The sequence below is a fragment of the Bos taurus genome, chromosome 24 (assembly GCF_002263795.3).
Source record: "Bos taurus isolate L1 Dominette 01449 registration number 42190680 breed Hereford chromosome 24, ARS-UCD2.0, whole genome shotgun sequence".
In the NCBI taxonomy this organism is placed as follows: Eukaryota; Metazoa; Chordata; class Mammalia; order Artiodactyla; family Bovidae; genus Bos; species Bos taurus.
The window spans coordinates 49,786,385-49,810,818 of NC_037351.1; the positions used below are offsets into that span (position 1 = coordinate 49,786,385).

General features: G+C 46.7%; 1 protein-coding gene and 1 pseudogene across 2 annotated transcripts in view; both read right to left on the reverse strand.

The window, feature by feature from the left end:
* MYO5B (myosin VB) overlaps nt 1–24,434 on the reverse strand; it is a 334,939-nt gene that overhangs the window by 296,314 nt on the left and 14,191 nt on the right. The window lies entirely within an intron of this gene.
* LOC112444150 (cofilin-1-like) overlaps nt 1,267–24,434 on the reverse strand; it is a 33,895-nt pseudogene continuing 10,727 nt past the window's right edge.

A 24,434-nucleotide genomic window follows, 5' to 3' on the forward strand; every position in this document is an offset into this window, starting at 1 on the left:
AGGACAGAATGGTGGAAATCATTGCCACAGAACAGACTATACAAAAAGGAAAAAAGTGAAGACAGCCTAAGGGACCTTTGAGACAACATTAAAACACACCAACACTTGCAATATAGGGGTCCCAGAAGGAGAAGAGAGGAAGGACCTGAGAAAATATTTGAAGAGATAATAGCTGAGTACAATTGGAGTACAGTTGATTGGGCTTCCCTCATAGCTCAGATGGTAAAGAATCTGCCTGCAATGCAGGAGACCCGGGTTTGATTCCTGGGTAAAATTTCCTTCTCCAGGAAATGTCAACCCACTCCAGTATTCTTGCCTGGAGAATCCCATGGACAGAGGAGCCTGGCGAGCAATTCATGGGGTTGCCAAGACAAGACTGAGCGACTGAACTGAACTGAAAGAAAATAAATCCAATTAAGAAAAGATAATAGGATCATATATATTGATAATTACCTTAAATGTAAATGGATTAAATGCACCAACCAAAAGACACAGACTGGCTGGGTAGATGAAAACATGTGCAGGTTTGCACTTCCACATCACTCTGCTTGACCCTCCAAACTGTATGTAATTATTTTACATTTTTAGGTTAATCATGTTTCCTATGGCTTGCAATTGTAATAATCTTTTATTTTTTTCTCTGGCTATTGATTGTGAAAACTGATAAACATCTTTCACTATTGTGATTATGTAACAATTACTCACTTAATAGCATTGTATCATGATTGGTCAACAGAAAAACTCTATATTACCAAAACTGCCATTTAATAGAAAAATCTGTAATCACTTTTCAAAATCCAGATGCTTATCAGAATTATCTTAGAATTTTTGAAAAGCACAAATGGCCAGGTGTTGCTTTTTTTCTCCAAAGCTCCAGATATGTTTCTAGTGAGCAGCCATATTTAAAAACAACTGGACTGTCTGATGATTTTTTACTTTTATCCAGTTGTTTCAGTTTTTCTATTTCATATTCAGTGTTCACATTTCATTTAGTTTATGTTTTCCTATTTCTCCATCTCTTTTTTTAAAGGTCTTTCTCAAGCCTTTATCAAGCACTATAGAAAAGCTTTTGTATCCATATATATAAATAGTATGTATAATATGTATATCTTAGAAAACTTATTAATTTTTTCCTAACTAAAAAATTTATGACATTTTGATTCCACTTGTTTAACTTAGTATGTATAGAATGTTACATTTCTAATTTTTTTTAAAAAACAGATATGCAATAAGCAACAAAGCTTTATTTACTGTAGAGCACAGAGAACTATAGTCAATATCTTATAACAACACATCATGGAAAACAATCTCATTGGAAGGCGAAGTCTTAACCACTGGATCACCAGGGAAGTCCCCGGGAAGAGCCTTTCCTAACAGGCGCCACGGGAAGGACAGGAGGTAAAGTGAGAACGTAATGTGCAAATAGAGAGACGGTGTGCAGCCCTGGCCTACTGTTGGCTACGGACACGCCTAGAACGCTCAAGGTGACCTGCTCAGCATCTTCGGCCCTGTCGCAGCTCCCACGGGGTCTGGTTTAGGACTGAGCACACAGCAGGCATTCAGGAGAATCCTTCGGTCAGACAGCATCATCACCTCTCACCCAAACTCTTTGGTTTACAGTGAGGAAGCTGGCTGGAGGCCCAGCTGTGACGGGACTTTGGGCCTTTACGACATGCGTGTTTCATCTTCCATCCACAAACAGGACTTAGATGGAAAATGTAAGAGAGGTTTCTGGAAGATGCTCTACATGGGCTACATACGTGCAGAATGACAGCAAATAAACCCAGAAATGACCCTCAAGAGACCTAAGGGGAAGAGCAATGTATTCTTCAGTGACAGAAGCTTGGCCTAGGAAGAAGGGAGATGCTGGTATTTCAACCCAGTGAAACACTAGATTAGATGCCAATGTGCCTACAGGAAGAAGTATACATATTATAAATTATTAAGGCCCTTTGCCACACCTAGATAGAACCTAACAGATGCACATGGTTCAGCTAAACAAACCCCACACTTTCACTTGGGCCATTTGTAGAGACGTGGATGGACCTAGAGACTTCATACAGGGTGAAGTAAGTCAAAGAGAAAAACAAATACCGTACGTTAATGCACACAGGTGGAATCTAGAAAAACAGTACTGATGATCCTATTTGCAATGCAGAAAGAGAGAAAGGGATGTAGAGAGCAAATGAGTGGATACAAAGGGGAAAGCCTGGGAGGAATTGGGAGATTGGGATTTATATACACTATTGATACTTTGTATAAAATAGATCACTAAGGAGAACACAGTGTAGAACACAGGAGCTCTCCTTAATGCCCTGTGGTGACCAGAATGGGGAGAAAGTCCAAAAGGGAGAGGATGTATGTATGGCTGATTTATTTTGCTGTACAGGAGAAACCAACACAACATTGTAAAGTAACCATACTCCAGTAACAGTTAATTTTTTAATTTTTAAAATTTAAAAAAAAATTTCTGGCTGCAATTTTACCATCTTTCTCAGCACAGAGGGAAGTTGAAGCTCCTACCAGGATGTGACACTTACAATGACTGCAAAGTGACCTACATTCAAGTGTCTTATTTAAAAGTTTTAAGAGCAACAATCCCCTAGGATCATCCCCAAAAGCAAGGTATTTAAATTAAAAATGCTGATGGGAAGAGCTTTCAAAATGTAAATATTTCATTCTTCATAAAAAGTGTATTTTTCCATTTCTTTTTTTAAAAAATGCATTCTAACAACAACAAAATCTCTTATCCAAGCAATCTTACCCAAAGGCATAAGATGCTGGAATTTAACTCGACAGTGGTGGTCCAAGAATAAAAGACTTCTGCAAACAAGGAAACAAACATCATTTGAAGGATCCTGAGGCAGATCAGGAGGAAAAAATGGATGGTTTTCCACTGAAGTGGTGTTTTAAAAACTCGAAAGCCATTCTAATTAAATCTCCAGACTTGTTATACCACTGGCCTTCACAGGCGCCTGTGACATTGATGGAAGAAACCATTTACCAAAATCCAATACACTTCAAAACACTTTCTGCATGGCTCTGTTCTTTTCCTTTTTTTTTTAATATCTTTTTCTTCATTTTTTTAATTAAAGGGGCAGCCCTTCCCACTATACAAATTACCATGCCACTTCCCTAGAAGGTAGAAAAGGTGATGTAAGACAGTAGCTCAGTTTAATTATGATTTATTGACGGCAAATTACATAGCATGTGGTCTTTGTCAATACACTTTCATGCTCCACCGTCACTCAGTCTAACCCACAGCAGGTAGATGGGAGAGCTATGATGAAACGCTTGTGGCAGAAGCAACCGTAGAGATCTTAGTTCAAGTTTTCTCATTTTAGAGATGGAAAAACCAAGGCCCAGAGAGGTGGAGTCACCTGAGCAAGGCTACACAGCCAGGGATAAGAGTCCTGCTAGCCAAGAAGAAGGACTCTGGAAGCCCTTTTCTTCTAAGGGACATACAGGTGGCTAGCAACAAGCAAACCCGGGTCCTGCCCTCAGCTGTTCTCACAGCCTCTGGAATTCCTGCTGCATGGACCTGCCTTAGTTCAGCGCAGCCAGGAAACCTCAGTGAACTGTACCCCACAACACCAACAGCAGGCAGGAAGGGACCAGGGAGCGGGGGTGGGGGGCTGTGCACCCGCCACCGTGTGTACTCACAGGTAGTGAAGAAGCACAGACTCCACTGTATCATCTCGACATTGCTGTTTTGGCTAACATTTATAATACTGTACTTTCACCATGGGGTGTTAAATCTGGATCAATCAGCCATAAGACTCAACCTGTATTTTTACGGGATCTCTTTAAATGCTTTTCTGCATGAATCACAGACTCATAGAATTGAAGGGGACATTATAAAAGTCAAATCCCTCTGGATAAAAATAAAAGGCACACATATTTAGGCTTGTTTAGGCACAGAAAACAGCTGGAAGGATACAGGACGAAATGTCTTCTGCAGCTACTTCCAGGGAGGGAATAAGGAGGCAAAGGGAAGGGGCAGACTTTTTACTTCATCTGATTCTGCGCTTTTGTTTTTCAGCAGGAGCACAGTCCGCCCCCTCCCTCGGGCCCTGCGCCGCACCCCCTGCCCCTGGGCCCCAGCACTGCACAGGGCTCCACTGGGGCCACCGCCTTGTCTCCTCCTCCACACTCCGGGAAGTGACAGCTGACGTAGTTTCCACTCTACCTGATCCCGCCTAAACCTTATATCCCCTTGTGGAGCCTGGAATGCCTTCCTGGGCTCTAGACGTCAATGTCTAAAGCTCGCAGGCCGGCACCACCAGCTGTTCCACAGACTCGTCAAACCCCACCTGCCCCTCACAACTCTCCACCCTCGCCTGCCCCTTCCTGCCACACTGGGTTCCCTCTGTAAGCGTCTGAGTCAGAGTCCCGGGAGTCAACCTCAGTTCTTCCCCTGAACCTGCCACACGCAGTGAGTCTGCAGGTTTTCCTGAAGCTCCTCTCAAAGCGGGTTTGTCTTCTGATCACCACGACTGCCCTCTCCTAAGTCACGTGAATTACTGCAGAGACCTCCTGGTGAGCCCCCTTGCTAATGCCTCCAACCCAGTGCATGGCACATGGGTCTGTTGAATACACAAAGGTGATGAAGTTCACTGTCCTCCCGATGCACCAGGCACCATTTGAGGTCCCAAGGATACAGCTGTCAACCAAACAGACATTGTCCGCCATGCTCGGGGACCCTATTTCCTAGTGGTGGAAATTAAACTTAAGATCCGTTTATGGCTCCCCATTGCTTCAGGTAAAGTCCAGACATTTTAGGTAGCCTATAAGACATTTCCTGATCCCAGAGCCAACGAGCCGAGACCCCAGACATCCTGCACCATTGCCACTTCACTGAACGCACTCTGCTTTATTTCTCATACACCGTTCCCACTGTCCAGAACACTCCTTTTCTGCCTAGTTACCGTGTCCTCTAAGTCTCGGATCAAGCGTCACCTCCTCCAGGAAGCCTTCCCTGACATGGTTCACCGAGATGCCTTTCATCAGAGCCCTCTGCAGGCCTCTGTCTCAGCACCTTGCACAGCCCTGTAGCTGTGGATTTAATCTCCCGCACAGCACCAGAAACTTCTCTAGAAAAGGCCCTGCTCCATGCCTCATCTCTCGCCCAAATCTGGCATATTAATGAACACGAAATACTTAGGGATCCGCTTCCTAAGGAGCTCAGTAACTATGCTGCCAAACCCTAGGGTCCTGAGAGGTAGACAACAGGAGGCAACAGTTACCAGCACTGACAGGTGTGAAAATAACACGGTGCCTAAGCAGAGAGAAAGCTACACTGCAGCTCTGCAGCCCCCTGTGTACTTCTGCTTTCGGGCGCGTCCATATATAAACACACACAGTCTGGTCTGTGCCCCCAAAAGGCTCACAGTCATTTGGAAGTATGTGCATCAGGTTTTAAAGTTAATTTTTCAAGTCTAGCTTTCAGGAGCTTGCCTCTGACCCCTGGATGCCTGCCTTTAGTGCTATCTCCTAAGCAGGCTTCCAGCCTTTCCTTGGATCTGGTTTAGAGAGATTTTGGTTCCATTTTTATTCCAGGGTTCAATTTTGCCTTACTGTTCTTCCTAATCCCCTCACCTCCCCCCGACTCACCATACCTCCACACACAGTGAAAACAGCTCCAAAAAAGAAACATGCCAAGATGTCCTAGTTCAGGGTTGGCACGCCAGGCTGATATTCTGAGGATAAAGAATTTCCATCACCCCGTGACCCACAGTGAACTCTTCCCAGAAACAGTGGACACCACCAGTTCTTCCCCTACTTCACCCTAAGGTGTCAGTCATCTTGGGTCTCTGCTCCCTTGTGAAGGGTCTAAATCCCAAGGATCATGACCCAAGATACAATCCTCAAATTATATTATCAGGAAAAAAAAATTGTATTATCAGGCCTTCTGGATACTAGTGGTCTTTGATGTCAGACAGATCTAATTTTAAATATAGGCTCCAAGCTTGAGTGACCTCAACACCATCATTCCACGTGCAAAGCACACTCTGAACCTCATGGGTCCACCCATTTGCAAGTGTTTCTTAATGTGATGCACTTCCTTTTTGGCAAAAAAAAAAAAAAAAGACATTACTATGACTTCATTCATTACTGTTCTCCTTTTTTAAACTATAATATTGTATTTGCTGATTTAGCTCATTGTTTTTCCCTACCAAAATTATATACATATGTGAAGCCCAATAAAAGAAAATTTTCAGTGTCACAAATAAAAGTATGGACTCCAGTACTTGTAAAATGAGGATAAACCTTTCTCGCAAATTAAATAAGACCATGCAGGAAAAACACTTGGTTCTATTAAGAGTTCAATATGTGCTGATTTCCTTTCTTCTTAAACTCCGATTTGCTTAAAAAAAAAAAAAAGCCTGGGCAGAGCTAGGACTGGACTGTATTAGAGAACTCTGTTTTGGACCACCGGACAAACTTTTCAAGGGATGTGAGAGATCAGCCCCCTGACCTGGCACCTGGTCCAGTTTCTGTGGGGAAGGATCCATTCTGAATCCCACCGCCCCTGGGTCACAGCTTCCCCAGCCTCTTTCCAGCTCCAAGGACACACCAGACCAGCCCCACCCCGCCCCGGAGAGCTCATGTCCCAGGGGAAGACCCAGTCAGTTCAAAGCCTCCCTGGCCTCTGATCTAAGAAAGCTGGCGGCACGCAGAGAGCGGTAATTGGAATGAAGAATTATGCACACAGGAGGGCTGAGTCATCATAACGAGGAGCTGCTCTCTGGGCTGCAGTTCCTCAGCTGCAGACTGACACGCTGCACAGAAGTTCGAGGTTCGGGGCCTCGGTGCATAGCATGGCCTGCAGATCCCGTGTCCTGGCTGCACCGCCCGTATTCCCTGCTGAGGTGGCAGGCAAAGAATTGCAGCCACCTGCCTAACCACACAGCATAAGCTCCCTTACAGAATCTCCGAGGCTTCCCTGAGTGTCCCAAGGCTTGACCCACCAAGAAAGCACTCCCTCACTGGAACCTGCACAGAACATTCAGGGATGATGAGTCTGGGTTAAGAAACTAAAGGCACCCCTCCTGAATGGAGAGAGATGAAAGAGGACAGGTGTCTTCCAGCAAATGAGGTGTCGGTGCTGCCGGCATGACTAAAAGGACAGCTTTGGGGGTGATGGTTATTTCAGATCTGACTGAAACCTTAAGCACTGAGACCAGAAAGGAGCTGAGAGCCTTCATTACCTCGATCACTGCCAAGACTGATCACCCACAGGTCTTGACATCACAAGCCTCCCCAGGTAAGAACCAATCAGAAGGGGCTTTCTGGGTGGTCCACAGGGGTCTCAGGTTCAATCCCTGGTCGAGGAACCGAGGAACAAGATCCTACACGCAACAACTAGGACTTCACATGCCACCGCTGGGACTCAGCAGCCAGATCAAATGTATAAAAAGTACAGTTTTTTTTAAAAACCACATGAGACTAGGTGATCCATGTGCAAAACCACCCACAGGTCCAAATGACCAAAGAACCTGCCTTTTACTGTGATTTATTCCTTGAATTTAAGACTCAGAAAAGCCAAAGTAATCATTTCGTAAGTTCTGGTACAGGGTTCTTAAAACCTACATAGAATCAATGTCAAATTTATGTATATTAGTTGGTGTCCATCAAAAGCATGTACTCCACAAAATGAAAAAACAAAAATAACATCACACTGGAAAGTAACACATGGGCTTTGTTCACACATTGGTGAATTTCACAGGGACAGAGCAAAGGGACAAAGTAAGTGATTAAACGGTTCATCCCACTGCGGGACTGTAAGTAGAAAACATATGGGAGAGACCCCTGTAAGTGAATGATCACTCAAGAGAGCAGGTCTGCTTAAGCCCAAAACCAAGCAGGCTCGCTTAGCAACAAAACCATGCAACAGAAGCCCAGGACATGCCCCCAAACACTAACACAGTGGTGGCATGAGACCTACAGCATGCCCAGCGAGCCCAGTCAGCTAAGGATCCCTAGGACACACTTTGTGAGAAGGCAACAGGACCCCACTCCAGTACTCTTGCCTAGAAAATCCCATGGACGGAGGAGCCTGGTAGGCTGCAGTCCATGGGGTCGCTAGGAGTCGGACATGACTGAGCGACTTCCCTTTCATGCATTGGAGAAGGAAATGGCAACCCACTCCAGTGTTCTTGCCTGGAGAATCCCAGGGACGGGGGAGCCTGGTGGGCTGCCGTCTATGGGGTCACACAGTCGGGCACAACTGAAGCGACTTAGCAGCAGCAGCAGGAAACACTTTGTGCACACACACAGAACAACCTGTGGACCTAACTTGACCACACAGGGACAGAAAAACTCCCCTTCTCAACCAGGAGGAGGAGCTGATAATGGAAGTATGATGTCAAAAAAGACAAAGTCTTTTCCCCCTCCCCACTTTTCCTTTGATAATAAAACTGTAGCCCACTAAGTTCTCAGGGCACAGCATCCTCTTACCCATCCACTTGTAAGCCTCACAAGCATCCTAATCTAATAGGACTATCACTTTGCCTCTTGCTAAATTCTGTCATAAATTCTTTTAAAATTTTAAATTTCTTAAATCCTTTGAGAAATGGAAATACCAGAGCACCTTACCTGCCTCCTGAAAAGCCCATATGCAGGTCAAGAAGCAATGATTCGAACCAGACATGGAACAATGGACTGGTTCAAAATTCAGAAAGATTAAAGGGTACATCAAGGTTGTATATTGTCACCTTGCTTCTTTAACTTATCTGCAGAGTACATCATGAGAAATGCCAAGCTGGATAAAGCACAAGCTCGTATCAAGACTGCCAGAAGAAATACCAGTAGCCTCAGATATGCAGATGATACCACCCCTAATGGCAGAAAGCAAAGAGGAACTAAAGGGCCTCTTGATGAAGGTGAAAAAGGAGAGTGAAAAAGCTGGCTTAAAACTCAGCATCCAAAAAACTAAGATCATGGCATCTGGTCCCATCCCTTCATGGCAAATAGGTGAAAAAGTGGAAGCAGTAACAGATTTTATTTTCTTGAGCTCCAAAATCACTGCAGATGGTGACTGCAGCCATGAAATTAAAACACACTTGCTCCTTGGAAGGAAAACTATGACAAAGCTAGACAGTATATTAAAAAGTAGAGACATCACTTTACCAACAAAGATCTGTACAGTCAAAGCTATGGTTTTTCCAGCAGTCACTTACGATGAAGAGTTGGACCATAAAGAAGGCTGAGTGCCAAATCATGGTGCTGGAGAAGACTCTTGAGAGTCCCTTGGACTGCAAGGACAATCTAATGGAAATGAACCTTGAATATTCACTGGAAGGACTGAAGTTCCAACACTTTGACCATCTAATACAAGAGTCAATTAGAAAAGACCCCAATGCTGGGAAAGATAGAAGGCAAAAGTAGAAGAGGGTGGTAGAGGATGAGATGGTTGGATGGCATCACCAACTCAATGGACATGAGTTTGAGTATAAGCTCCGGGAGTTGGTGATGGACAGGGAAGCCTGAAGTGCTGCAGTCCATGGGGTTGCAAAGCATAGGACACAACTGAGCAACTGAACAAGAACAAGGTTAGGAATGGTAATGTGTATGAATCATTATGAAGTTCAGATTAAACGTAGACGTGCCCGTGTACCACCATGGCATCCACTGTTACTCTCATCGTTACTGGGCACTTCCAGAGAAGAGCTGGCTACACAAAGCCTGTGCATTCTCCAGCTCCTCTCACACGTAAAGATGAACAACCACAAGAGACAAAGCAAGTTTAGACTCATTACCCTGGGTAGCCACCCAAGGAAGTAAAACAGGTTTGTCTACAGCAGTCATTCACTTCTGAAAATAAACAGACCCTGGATAAGATATGGTCAGCCTCAGAGTCAAGTTAACCAAATCCATAGCTAACCACAGGCAGATCTCCCCTGAACTTCGGAAAGACCTAAGAAATCAGGCATGTGTTTTGGTGCAACATGTATCCCTCCCTCCCTATATTTTTAAAATGAACAACAAAAAAAAGAAAAGTTGCTTCCCTCCACTTTCTGACTCAGATAAGTAATGATATCGGTCCCTGCAGAAAACTTTTCATACATTTCAACGCCCTGACATTTTCAAGGTGCTTCCACCTGCTTATTATCCTCCTTGACCCTCACAGCCATTTTGCAAGGCTGGGCCTAAACTTAGAAGCCAGGAAACCTCGGAAACAGAGAGAGGTTGTGCCATCCCAGGTCACCCAGCTCGACGGCAGCAGAGCCCGAGGGTCACAGCCCAGCACCCGGTCACAGCCCCGGCTTCCCATACAGCCGTGACCTCCTCTGCCCACGTCACATCAGTTCCCCACCCCTCCACCTCACCAACACAGGCTTACCTCCCTGGTGGAACATTCCAGCATGAACCTCCTGCTCCAAGAAAGCCTCTTCACTGTTCTCCATGCCCAGGCCTTCATGTTACTCCACACCTACATCACCTCACTTCTGCCACTGCCCACTTTTCAAGGTCCTCCAAGTCCCGTTGTTCAGAACACTCCAGATCCTAGTAGACACAAGCTCCTGCGCCCTCTTCAGCACCTGTTCTTGCCCTGCTGTGAATCCTATCCAGTCTTATTTGTATTGAGTACTCAGTCGTGTCCAGCTCTTTGCAATCCCATGGACTGTAACCCATCAGGCTCCTCTGTCCACGGGACTCTCCAGGCAAGAATACTGCAGGGGGTTGCCATTTCCTCCTCCAGGAGATCTTCCTGACCCAGGGATTGAACCTGCATTGCCGCTGCCTTATTCAAGACTGAGCTTCAGGTGGCAGAAACTCTTCTGCTCAAACTTTATCCACTCTTGCAGAATTGGGACAAACACTCATGAATTAATGTAATGAAGCAGGGTCTTGGAGAGCCATAAATTGAACGAGATTTATGCAACCACAGATGACATGGACAGGAATGAGAAGGGATCCTCTCACACTCATGGGAAAACAGGTTAAACACAGCATGCAAAGATCAGTACTTCCAAGTTAAGGATGAACCATCAGGCAAGAACATCCAATGTAAAGACAGAAGCAGAAGCAACAGCAGGGTCTGCCAGGTGTGCCTCGATATTCCTAACTTGGGATCAACTCAGGATAACTGCTCTCCAGGAAATTCTATTTCATATGAGCAGCTTTGTGGTTTTTTTTTTTTTTTTTTTAACTTTTAGCAGCCATCCACAGAGGGCAAGGCTATATTCTAGGCTCTCTAAGAGTTACCTTTACAGAGGTTACAGCCATAGGAACTCAGTGTTGAAAGGGGTCTTACAGGTAGGTCTTGGGAGGCAGCCCTGATCTTAAAAGAGAATCCATGGACCAGTTAATATTTACTTAATGTCAGAGACCATTGGCAAAAGAACAGACACTTTAATCCCCTCAAAGTAAGGACTATCTTAGGAAAGAATGGTCCTTAACTGAATACATCCTGTGGACAAGCCATGAAGCAGGACTACTCTCCACGAAAGGTCAGCCAGTCCCCACATGAAAACTTCTTGCAGTGGGAGTGCCAGGGGGCAGCTGTATGGACCATTCGAGTCTTTCGGAAGTTGTGTCTTAGACTGGGCTGGAATCTCTCTGACATGTTCACCCACTAGTCACAGCTGTGACTGGGGAGAGGAAATAACAGGTCATAAGGGCTGGCACAGAGAACATCCTCAGTAACATCCACTCTCCGTGCCCCCCAACTCCTGGTCCCACGCTGAGCTCCAGACTATTTGAAGTCAGTGTTCACAGCCAGTGGCCACCCACACCAACCCATCCTGAACGGGTTCTCTAGAAAAAGCCCTGAAACAGCTCAACCATCTCTCCCACGCTTTGGTCTCCTGCTTTCCTCGCCACCCTTCTCAAGATGCGTTTCAGTGTGTCTGGGTCCCTCTCAGAGCACAGACCTCACGGATGGGGGGCAAGCTCAGGCACTACAGCCACAGTTGCCCCCGTGTGGAGCTCCCAGTCTGACTGAGAAAAAAGATGAACTCATTAAACAACGAACACTCTCTCCCCTCTCTCCCCTGGAAAGCACAGACCTACACATTCAACTGAAAGACTAGACCACAGACAAGGAAGGGATTCAGAGGAAGGGGGGTGTTAATAAGACCTGGTTTGTTGTAGGAAGGGGGACCCCCCTTCAGGGTCTGAGAGTGGGTTCTTGTCTAACACTTGGAAATGAACTGTCTGAAGAGACACATGTACTGACAAAGCAAGAGATTTTATTGGGAAGGGGCACCTGGGAGGCGAGCAGGAGGGTAAGAGAACACAGGAGGACTGCTCTGCCACGTGGCTGTATGGTGATGGGATTAGTTTCCAGGTTGTCGTTTTAGCCACTCACTCTGATTCAGGGTCCTTCCTGGTGGCACACGCATTGCTCAGCCAAGATGGAAGCCAGCAAGAAGGATTTTGGGAAGTGGTAGGACACGGTGTCTCCTTTTGACCTTTGCTGAATTCTCCGTTGGTGGCTTGTTAGTTCCCTGTTCCTTACCAGGACCTCCTGTCGTAAAATAACTCACAAAAACGGTCACTCCAGTGCATGGCCAGGGTGGGCGGTTTCCGTCAGTGTGCTTCCCCTGAAAGTCTCCAGGAGCACAAGAGTTGCTGCTCTTACATCCCACATTCTCTCACAAACTCAGGCTGCAGAACACACACAGCCCTCCCCCTGCCTGCCACGGGCCATGCCTCAGCGTCCCTCAGCCCCTAGAGTAGAGATAGCAGTGACCCCAGAAAGCGTCCATGGAGACCATCAAGCTCTGCACGGAGTCCCCACCGTGGGGCGGCCAGGACACAAAGTGCCAGGGACCTGAACGCTGGGAGACAGCGCTCCGGGCACAGGAGGCCCTCCCAGCTGCCAAACCAAAGCAGAGGTGAAAGCGTCTAAGGAAAAAAGAGGACATGAGGGGTTTGGGGGTTGTTTTCAAGAATTAAAAGGTGCTCACTTGAGGAAGCTGGGAGACAGGAAACGAGTTAAGGACAGGGCCACGAGATTTTTGCTAAACTGGTTTGGCATCTTTTTTTTTTTTTTTTTGCTTATGAAAATGACCACTTGCCAGGTAGCCTGTGTGCCAGGCAGATGGCCACCTTTCCAGCTGTCATATTTCCCGAGAGGTGACCCTGGCAAGGCGGCTTCACGCCTTCTCGTTTTCCTGGGTTTCATCATGTAGGAAAGGCCCCTTTCTGAACCTGTCTGCCTGAACCAAACTCTCTCGAATCAGGTTCTCGTCTCTCTGCACCTAACATTCTTCAACAGCAACTGCATGAGGAAAACCCCCTTCAGAACCTCCCCTCACCGCCCCACCCCAGCAAGTCCCTGCCAAACGCTAGCATACTGCTGAATGTCATCAACACCCAAAGTAGGGATCCCTGTGCCCAGTTTTTGATGCTGTCAGTTAAGGATAGCAGAAGAAAGTCTACTATGTTGTTAAACAATCTGGGAAGCCCATGTGATCTCCTCATGAGCCCAGCCTTTCCTTAAAGGACACCTTGCCTTTAAAGAACAAATTCAGTATATGACTGCCAGCACTGCTCAGCCACAGCCTCAAGGAACCCATGAGAGAAGGCAAACCCCAGATCATCAGAAAATCTGTGGCATATCCCAGAAGCCGTCAACCACATCACATCAACCCCGGAGGTACAGCTCCTTCATGGGCCGATGCAGAAAGACATCCGATCAGACTATGGAGGGTCCAGGAACTCCTAGGTCGCACACTCCACCACCCTTCCTGAGGCAGTACCATTTGCAACCCAGAGGTCAGCAGAGCACCACCCAAGTGACTGCAAAATGCGTCTTCCGGCTCTGTAGCATCTCACGCTGACCCCGCTCCATCCATTCTAGCTTCTCCAGGGCAGCTTCTCCCTCTCACGTTCCCAGGGACTAACAGCAACATCCCCAGGCAAAGCAAAGGGCCCTGGGCAGAGATCCCTATTCATATTTCAACAATTCTTTCCATCAGCGTTCACGCAACTGCAACTGATAACAAAAATGACATCATGGAACGCAGTGCCCCCTGCAGATCTTTCCGAAATGGATTGTTGCCGAAGTTGTCTGAGACACCAGTTGATCCAAGCCTTCACGGAGGGAGGCCTCCAATGAATGAGAAGCCCAGCAGAGGCTGCTCAGATTTACTCCTTTCCTCCCCATCCCATCTGGTTACCCTCCTACAGAGGAAAAGAAATGCATGAGGACAAGCCCACCCCGATGGAACACTGGAGTGAGGCACGCAGTTGGCCCCTGCTCACTCAGAGAGATGTCTTTCCAGCACAATGTCTTTCCCTCCACTCTCCCAGGAGATGCACAAACAGGGGCCGTGTGCCTGTTCTGGGTTTTCCCTCCCAGGCAGGGTTCCAGCGTGCACACCTCATTTGCAAGGTCACTCTACTTTCTCAACCTATCAGGTTCAGGGAGGAGGGGAACCCCTGGCAGCGGCTCCAGACACCTCTCCTGGGGCACACAATCCTGGTCCGCCTTCCTATCTTGTTTCGTTATCTTTGGGCCCAGAGCAGCCCGGGAGCCTGATACTGTGGGAAACGCTCCGCTCGGCTTTCTGATAGAACTCTAAGCACCTTTCCCAACAAAAAAACAGGGTCCCTGGTCTGAGCAGCTCCTTCTGAAAAGGCACTTCATTCAGCAAAGACCAGGCTCCGCTCACAAACCAGGACTGTTCAAGCTGCCACGGGGCCGGCCTCGACTCCAGGTGGATACTCTGCTTACATCAGCAACAGGAAGAGAGAGGAGGCGTGAGCTTCGTGCAAACTCAGATGAGCTCTGAGATCCCAAAACACAGGTGAGATGGCCTCTAACCTCCCTTCCATAACCAAACTCTGCACAACTTCATACGTTAGCCATGTGGGCAGGAACAGAATCCTACTAGTGTTTTTATTTTTCTTCTAGAATCCTACTGTTTTGAACACAAACAGCAAAGTAGTTCACACCTTTGCAGGTGTAACATACCAGGCAAAGAAAAATTCATGGGAACCATGTGTCTCTCTTCTGCCTGAAACCACAAGATGGTTTGTAGTGATGGTTTTAGGTTTTAGATGAAGAAGACAAGAGATGTTCATGCAGGACTCAGACCGCAGAAGCTGGCCATCGGGGCTTCACCACTCCTAACCAGGATAACTTTTGCATTATTACTTGTATTCTAGTGATCTTTAGGAGTACTTAGGTCTCACCCCTCACCCTCTATTTCAGGCCTCAAATGTGCCTCCTAAAATCTGCACTTATTATGGGTGGTAAACTCTTTAAGTGGTGACACCCTGGCCTGCCCAATGACATTACTGGCATGGATGCCAACACATCCCACCTGCCACTGGTGAGTCCCCAGAGGAAGACAGGTAGCTTAACTGACAACTGAGCACACCCTGCTGCATTTAACAGGACTTTCATTTAAGGAAAAGGTCCCCTCCATAAGATATCTATGTACCTTACACACATGGTCTGTGATCCAATTTTTCCTGTGGCATTAGATCTGTTTAATAACATTAATATGATTTTCATATTACGATGATTTTTTTTAAATTTAGTTTCTATCAAGAGAAAAGTGTTAGTTGCTCAGTCATGTCCAACTCTTTGCTTCCCCATGGAGCTCACCAGGCTCCTTTGTCCATGGAATACTTTAGGCAAGAATACCGGAGTGGGTAGCCATGCCTTTCTCTGAGGGATTTTCCCAACCCAAGGATCAAACCCAGGCCCCCTGCACTGCAAGCAGCTTCTTTACTGTCTAAGCCACCAGGGAAGTCCTCTATCAAGAGGGACAGGTACAAAATGTGCCTTCTTGTTGGAGCCAAGGCCAAGTTAAGAAACGTTAAGACCAGGAGTCAACTCAGTGCTGATGTATCATGAGCTGCATTTTGCTTTGTCCCCCACCCCACTTCCATCAGGAGAGGGTACAGTGCATCGGTTACCTGGCAGGGCTCTGGAGGGTCTCTGGTGTGCTGGGCATGATCCCCAACTTGCAGGGAGATCCCAGAGGGGATAGCGGCAAGTTTGCAGACCTGGGAGGCTAACTGGTAACCAGCACAGGAGACACACATCTACCGGATGCCACGGATTAACATTTAAAATCAGTGGGAAATCAGAGCTAGCCAGATGCTCCTTCTCCCAGCGATCTGCCCACTCAGAGTAAGGAAACGGCTGATGGAAGATGGTAAACGGGTCCCTCAGGCTGGTTGATGGCCCTCCTGCACTCCAAGGTTTGGATGGTTCATCAACATACATTTTCTCCCAAAGTGATGGTTAAACTCTCACAACTTATCACTGTCCTCCTGTTATCAGTCACCAGAGCAGTCATTACCTTTTGCCAGGTATCAGGTAGCATGCCATTCATATCTTCCCCGGAATCTGGGCACAGGACTTCCTGGCCACACATTTTTTGAGTGATCCCCCATGTGGGTCCACCTGATTGACAGGTAATGTTGGTCACAGAAACTCAAATTATTTTTTGAAATGGTCATGCTTAGTTTTTCAGTTAAGCCACAGAAAAGACAGATATGATCAAACTTGTAATTTTTGTTTAACCTGATGCTTAAACAGAAGTTAACTTGGTATATTTTCTCTAATCTATTAGAACTTTAAGAATTACAAGCTCATTGCAAATAGGTAAAATTTGAACTGCTTTGTTCATAAAATATGAAATAAAATTTCCCTCCATACCTCCCCTTCTCACTTCTACCAAGAGAAACCACTTATTAGTTCAGAGTTTTGAGTGTGTAAGATTCCTCATTGGGAGATAAGGTTGATTTACACGTCTCAGGAAAAGAGCAGTGATGAGGACTCAATGCTGGCTCTGGAGAGGTGAAAGGGGACACTGGAGCTTCCCCCAGCGATGACCTACACATTTCCATCTTTAGAAAAACCAAGTACAAGTGCATAACATTTCACTGTACAAAGATCACAGTCTCCAATAGCAATTTTTGTTTAATTTGGAAAGAGTTGCCAATCCTGACACATATACTAAGTCAGTGGTTTCCATCTTTTGTTGTTGTTCAGTCACTAAGTCGAGTCTGACTCTCAGTGACCCAACAGACTACAGCACACCAGGCTTCCCTGTCCTTCACTGTCTCCTGGAGTTTGCTCAAATTCATGTCCACTGAATCAGTGATCCTATCTAACTATCTCACCCTGTGCCACCCACTTCTCTTTTTGCCTTCAATTTTTCCTAGCATCAGGGTCTTTTCCAATGAATCAGCTCTTCGCATCAAGCGGCCAAAGTATCTATCTTTTAAGTGAATATAAAAGATGCCAAGAAAGTCTTAAAGGAAGAACTCCCTGGAAAAGATATTAAAGACCTACACAAGTTAACTAAATCCCCTAAGCACATTTTCAGTGATCGCTACCCTAGCAAGCAAGCCCCAACGGGAATGTCTGAACAGAGACTGAAGAATTTACCATTTCCTGGGGAAAATTCTTTCTGGGTATTGCACAAGCTTCCCTCTCCTTTTGTCTCCCTGTAAAATGACCACTTCCACAGACCTCCTGCAAAGTGCTGGTATCACACGTCTCCACGGACTGAGGATGGTTTACAGGTATGACCCTTTCTAATACTGACCTCTGAAATCAGAAGGCTTAAGCTACTAAAGCAGTGGGTGTAAGGTCCCTTGACACATTTCATTCATCCGCCTTCACTTCCCCATTCTGCTCCATAACATTCAATCACCCACTAGATCTAGAGGTTATTTGTCAACTGTCCAACTTCTAGAGACTCGATTTATAGCAGATGAGAAATAAGTCATTGGAGGCAAATAGCCATACGAATCAGAATTGGATTACCCTGTGAAAGGTCATGGAAACACTTTCCTCCTCGTTGTCCTGACCCAAATCCTACCGACTCTTTAAGATCTAGTCTGAGATCCCATGCCCTCCAAGAAGCCCTTGTTTCTCCTGCTTCCCCAGCTGAGACAGGCGATGACCCACAGTCAAGAGATTATCTCCTACGCCTAGGGCTCCTTTCGGTTTTTTAAAGCAATATGTATAACTTGAACATTCAGGTCTCCAAAACAAATAAAGCCAAGCCCATCTGCCATCTGCCCCCGTCTGTGAGGCAAAAACACTTTATCATTTGTAAAAACCTATGTGTAAAGGCCACTGCTGCCCTGAGGGCTTACAGTCTAGGTTAAACCAACAATTCAGAAATAAACCATTAGAGAAAAGTGGTAAAACTGCACATAAAGCAAGGTTCTATGGTATTTATATTGCATTTATATGAAGGACCACATGGGGCCTTGGCTGGCTTTTTTTGTTCACTCTGAATTATTCAGCGCTGCATTGATAAATTGCTCATTAGAGTGCTAACCCCTAAGGCACCAGCCCAGCTAAGAACAACCCTCTTGGTTTCAGGGCTATCTCTCAAGGCATCACCTCTTCATCGCCTCCCTCCCCTCCAACTGCCAAAGCACATGAAAGGCCTTCATCCTTATAAGCCAAACTTGCTCAACAGCTAAGGAAGTGGAAAATCTGATGACAAGGTGATTTATCGAGGTGCTTTTAGAGGGCTATATTTCCAGAAGACTCAGGAAAGGAAAGACACTTCTGACACCAGGGATTTTAGAATACAGTCTGCCCCTTCCACGAACATCCCTACATCTCCTGTGTCTCACCCCATCAGGGATCCCCTCACCAACTCCCCTTCCCCTGCAGTCTCTGCCATAACCTGGGGCTTCCCCAATCCCCACCCACCAGCTACACCAGCATCAGCCTGGACACTAGGTAAAAACTAAGGGAATACAAGTAAAGTACAGACTTCTCATGTTTTTCAGTTCAGTTCAGTTCAGCTCAGCCGTGTCCAACTTTGCGACCCCATGAAACGCAGCATGCCAGGCCTCCCTGTCCATCACCAACTCCCGGAGTTCACTCAGACTCACGTCCATCGAGTCAGTGATGCCATCCAGCCATCTCATCTTCTGTCGTCCCCTTCTTCTGCCCCCAATCCCTCCCAGCATCAGAGTCTTTTCCAATGAGTCAACTCTTCGCATGAGGTGGCCAAAGTACTGGAGTTTCAGCTTTAGCATCATTCCTTCCAAAGAAATCCCAGGGCTGATCTCCTCTGGTTTATTAGTTGTTACACGGAGAAGGCAATGGCAACCCACTCCAGTGTTCTTGCCTAGAGAATCCCAGGGACAGGGGAGCCTGGTAGGCTGACGTCTATGGGGTCACACAGAGTCGGACACAACTGAAGCCACTTAGCAGCAGCAGCAGCATTAGTTGTAACAAATGTGGCATAACAACATGAGATGTTAAGACAGGAAACCAGGTATAGGGTATAAGGGAACCCTAACATCACAACTTTTCTGTAAATCTAAAATGGTTCTAAAATAAAAGTTTATTTTAAAAATAATCTGAAATATTGATAAGGATATAGAGAAACTGATTCATTGGGAAAATCAGGCAGTTTCTTAAAAAACTAGACATGCACAACCATACAGCCCAGAAAGTGCATTTCTGGGCATTTCTCAGAAATGAAAACTGACCTTCACACAAAGAAACCTACAGCCCAATGTTTATAGCAGCTTTCCTGTAATAGCCGTTAACCAGAAATAACCCAGATATCCTTCCATGGGTGAATAGTTAGACTATGGTACATTCACAGCATGAAATAATAACTCAGCAATAAAAGGAAGGAATTATCAATATACTCAGCATAAATAAATCCCCAAAGAATTATGTTGAGGGAAAAAGCCAACTCCAACAGTTTATAAACTGTAGCATTCCACACATAATATTCTGAGAGAGTTATAAATGGAGAACCAATTAGTGGTTGTCAGAGTTTAAAGGCTGGGGGGCAGGTGGAGATGGGTGTGGTTATAAAAATAAGAGGGATCCTTGTTGGGATGGAAGTGTCCTGTATCTTGACTGTATCAATGACAAAAGCCTGCTTGTGATGTTGTACTATAGTTTGGCAAGATATTTCCATTGGGGGAAATTGATTAAAGGGTACATGGGATCACCCTGGGCTCCCCCAGTGGCTCAGTGGTAAAGAACCCATCTGCCAATGCAGGAGCCACAGGAGATGCAGGTTCAATCCCTGGGTGGGGAAGATCCCCTGGAGGAGGGCATGGCAACCCACTCCAGTGTTTTTACCTGGAGAATCACATGGACAGAGGAGCTTGGTTGGCTACAGTTCATGGGGTCGCAAAGAGTCAGACACGACCGAAGCGATTGAGCGTGCATGCACAGGATCGTCCTGTATTATTTGTTACAATTGCATGTGAATCTACATCTCAGTGCCACAAACCCAAATTCTAACCACTGTTTACCACACTGACTGACTGAAAAACTGCCGTTTCTTAAGGCGTCCTGTAACTTCACAGGAAAAAACACACAGACGCATAAACATAGCTCATCAGAAAAGTGTGACCACTGACCCCCTGCCTCCCACAACCCGGCAAATCACAAGAAACGTGAGGCAAGGTTTTAAACTCCAGCATCGAGCCAATAGTTGACTTACTGAGTGAGATAAAGTGGAACTCAGTTATAGCCTGACTAATTATCTGGCGGGCACTTGGCTGCATCGTCTTAAATACAGGCTACCGTGCCAGGGCCGCTGGTGTTACTTACAGCCCTGGGCACATTATTCTTTGGCCGGCATTCAGGCAGTTTCAGATTTCTGCCATGGTTCACATTGTGACTTGAGCACAGTTCAGGCCGATACCTGTAGCATCTGCCCCACACAGCAAGCACTCTCTACCTGCTGAGTCTTGTGTAACCCCAGGAGCCCGCTGAGTGGCGCTTCATTTCACACTGCCAGTCAGATTTCAGGGATGTTAACACGGTGGGCAGTCCCTAGAGCCTTTAGTAAAAATGGATTACAGGAGGTTAAGGGATGTGAAGCGAGGGAGGAAGGAGGAAGAGGAAGCAACCAGAGAAAAAGGAGAGGATGTGGAATACTTTTGGCAGAGAAGACAGACAAAAAAAAAAAACTGATTTATTATTGGACTATTGTAATAGTAGACTTCCCTGGTGGCTCAGACTGTAAAAGCGTCTGCCTACAATGCGGGAGACCCAGGTTGGATCCCTGAGTCGGGAAGATCCCCTGGAGAAGGAAATGGTAACCCACTCCAGTATTCTTGCCTGGAAAATCCCATGGATGGAGGACTCTGGTAGGCTGCAGTCCATGGGGTTACAAAGAGCCAGACTTGACTAAGTGACTTCACTTTCACTTATTGTAATAGTGGTTGTTAAATCCCATATCCCAGCATTGTTTTTAGGGTCTAAGAACAGGTTATACATGGAAACCACCACCAGAATCCAAGACAGGGATTGATGATAGTAAAAAAAAAAAAAAAATGGATTAGAGGATTTCGCTGGTGGTCCAGTGGTTAGGAATCCACCTGCCAATGCAGGAGACACGGGTTGGATCCCTGGTCCAGGAAAATCCGACATGCCGTGGGGCGACTAAGCTCACGCACCACAACTATTGAGCCCGCGCTCCACAACCAGAGGAGCCACGGCGATGAGAAGTCCGTGCACCGCTACAGAGAGTAGCCCCAGCTCGCCACAGCTAGGGAAGCCCGCTGCAGACACCTGCCAAGTGCCAGAAGGACGAAAGCCAGACACAGTCCTGTTAGTGGTGTCCAGGCGGAATGCTCCTCCCCATGCAATCGGGGAGTCCCACAGTTGTAAGAGGTCTGGAGCACCAGGGCTGAAGATCTGAGGTGACAGGGGGTCCACAAAGCCAGGACTGTAAGCCTCCTTCTGTTCTTTCCCTCCCAACACCTGAGAGAGGAAAAGCACATGCATAGCCCTGGAGCTTCTCCACCAATGCTGGGGCTTCTCTAGGCAAGAGGACCCTACCCAAGGCTGGCCGCCCGCATACAGGGGCTGGAGGCAGTGAGTCAGCGCCCACAGCAGCCCTCCCAGCCCTTCGGCCTCTCACCCCAGACTGCCCTTGGGACTGAGGCTTTCCAAGGATAAGACCTTCTCCTAGCAACGGGATTAGCACCAACTAATACAGTTCACATGGTCTCATTTTAGCCCACGAACAAGCCTCTGTTGATATGATAGCTTCTTACCCCTGTTTTACAGATAAATTAAATCTAGAGATGAAGTAACTGTCTACGGTCACATAAGGGGATTCGCTGGTACCTCAGATGGTAGAGCATCTGCCCGCAATGCGGGAGACCCGGTCACATAAGGGCCTCCCTGGTGGCTCAGTAGTAAAGAATCCGCCTGACAATGCAGGAGCCATGGGTTCAATCCCTGGGTTGGGAAAGTCCCCTGGAGAAGGAAATGGCAACCTACTCCAGTAATCCCATGGACAGAGGAGCCTGGAGGGAGGGCCTCAGGCTCCTCTGTCGTAAAAAGAGCCAGACTTAGCAACAACACAACAATGAAAGCTCACACAGCCGGTAAACATGGGGAGAGGGTGACACAGGACACCAGTACTCAAAACCCAGACTGAGTCAGGCTGAAGCTTATGCTCTTGACCACGACATCTTCCCTACCCTTTTTTCTCCAGAGCTTTTTTTTTTTTTAAATCGTGGCATAATACACATAATATTTGAAGAAGGAAATGGCAACCGACTTCAGTATTCTTGCCTGGAGAATTCCATGGACAGAGGAGCCTGGTGGGCTACATACAGTCCATGGGGTTACAAAGAGTTGGACACAATGGAGCAAGTAAGCACACATAATATAAAGTTGACCATCCTAGCCATTTTGAAATGTACAGTTCAGTAGCATTGAGCACATCCACATTGTTGGGTAACCATCACTACCACGCATCTCCAGAACTTCTCATCTAGCAGAGCTGACATTCTACATCCACTGAACAACTCTCTCCTCTCCCTTCCCTCCCACAACCACCTTTCTGCTTTGTCTCTATGAAGTTGACTCCTGTAGATCCTTCTTAAGTAGAATTATACAAGATCTGTCATTTTATAACTGGCTGATTTCACGCAGCGTGAGCCTTCGAGGTTCATCCGTGTTTACGAGCGTGTGTCAGAATGTCCTTTGTGTTTTGTCTGTTTTTAACTGAAAGTTCCTTCCTAGTCCTACTGTCATGAGTGGCCATGACCCAGGGGAAAAAGGCACAGGGACCAGGGGCCACGGGGAGCGGGCATCTCTACAACACAGCATTTATATACAGAGCTAGACACACAAGCCCAGAGTCACTGCTGTTAGAAGTTGGCAGCACAGGAAAAGGGAGGAACAGGTGAGAATTAGGGGGGGTTAAAACATACACCCCCCTGCCCCCACATACTCCTGTTTGAGCTTAAGCTACTTCAACACAAGAAGAAATCAGAAGATCAAAACAGTCTGAGGAGGCGGGCAGAACCTTCAGGGATGGAGGGAGGAGGATGGTCCTGGAGGTACGGGGTGTTGCTTGGCAACTGGAGTGAAGGGATTGCCCTCCCCTTGCTGGGATCCCTGCCCCGCACCCCCCAAGTCTGGCAGGAAGTGGGCAGCCTGCAACCCTGTGGGCAGGTCTGGGGTTGTCAGATGCTCCAGGCAGGGGGCTGGTGGGGGCTCAGGAAGATTTGCCCTCCAAAGAGATAAGGACACCTCCCCCCAGCTTCTCTGCCAGGGTGCAGTGGTCCTTGACCTCCTCGGAGCAGTTTGCTTGTGGTCATACTTGATCCCCATCAGTTTCTCTTCAACAGTGTCCTTGGAGCTGGCACAGATCGCTCTGCTCTTCAGGGGTGCAGACTCAGGGTTCCCAGGCCCCCTTCTTGCTCTCCCTGGTCTCACAGGTAGCATTACATCCTTGTATGGCAGCCCCGTGACAACAGTGGGGTGGCATCGTCTGAGGTCTTCACCCACCAGCAACTCCCACCCTCCTCCAGCATGAGGTTCGTGTCTTCACTCAAGCAGAAGAGCACCTTCTTCTTGTGCTGCTTCACATCCTCTGGTGAAGACGACTTACACACTTTCACGTCGCTGAACACTGTGATGACGCCACAGGCAGCCTCGTTGGTGACCACGTTTCTAGAAGTGAAGGGGAAATAGCGGAGAGCCAGAAAAGACAGGAGCCGCTGCGGCCGCCGCTGGGATCAGACTGAACCAATGCCCTTCCTTTCTAAGGCCGAATAATATTCCGTTGCATAGATGTGTCCCGTTTTGTTTATCCACCCATCGACGACGAACACCACCTTTCGGCAACTGCAAATAAGACTGCTCTGCCTTCCTTTCTCATCCTGCCTGATGCATAGCAGCGGTGAGAAGCTACCTTCTCACCAAGGATGGATGGAGCATCCTTCCATCTACTTTCAAAAGGGCCTTTTAGGAAATTAGGTAGAATGGGCTTTTCACTTCATTTTTTAAATCAATAGGTATTTATTAATGCTATTATACTTCTCGTAATATTGAGGCAATCATGTAAGCAAGTTAGGCAATTACACACCTAAGTTAATTATATTAGAAACCATATATATTTAAATGGGACTACAAATTAGTGTCACTAAAATTTTGGTGAGCCTTTTCAACCAAACAAACCAGAACTGCTACATTCAAGTGAGTATTT